Genomic DNA, 582 nt, shown 5'->3' on the forward strand with positions numbered 1-582 from the left:
AGCGCACACTGTAAGGAATGCTCCACCGTGTTGTCACTTCTAAGTATTAGCACAGTATCTGTTGGGCCGTTTCCTTCTGAAATTTTATTTTTAAAAATACTTTGGAGAGACATGGGGTTAAGAAGGTGCTGATTTTTTTTTTTTTTTAAATGCTTTTCAACACTGTGCTTTATTCCTCACTAGCTATTTGGGTCAACCATAAACCCTCCCAGGAGGCCGGTACCAGGGGATAGGTGGAGAGGACAGGCCCAGAGCAGAGGGTAAGAATCTGACTCATCCTCTGTGTGATCAAAGGAGTCAAAGTTTCTGGGACCCAGCTTCCTTTTCAACATAAGAGGACAAGGTTAGATGAATTCAGAATCCTTTTCTGCTACCATCGTTTATTTATGGCAGCTATTATTAGTCCAGTGTGGCTAAAATGCATACCAGCTTTCAAAGATTTAGTACCAAAGCAAATGTAAAATATCTCATTACTTTTACTATTATATGTTGAAGAGATTTTTTGGAGTTATTAAGATAAATAAAATATAAAAATTAATTGTCTGTGTTTGTCTTTACTTTTTTTTTTTTTTTTTTTTTTTT

The sequence above is a fragment of the Chinchilla lanigera genome, unplaced genomic scaffold (assembly GCF_000276665.1).
Source record: "Chinchilla lanigera isolate Chin_1 unplaced genomic scaffold, ChiLan1.0 scaffold00008, whole genome shotgun sequence".
NCBI classification, from domain to species: Eukaryota; Metazoa; Chordata; class Mammalia; order Rodentia; family Chinchillidae; genus Chinchilla; species Chinchilla lanigera.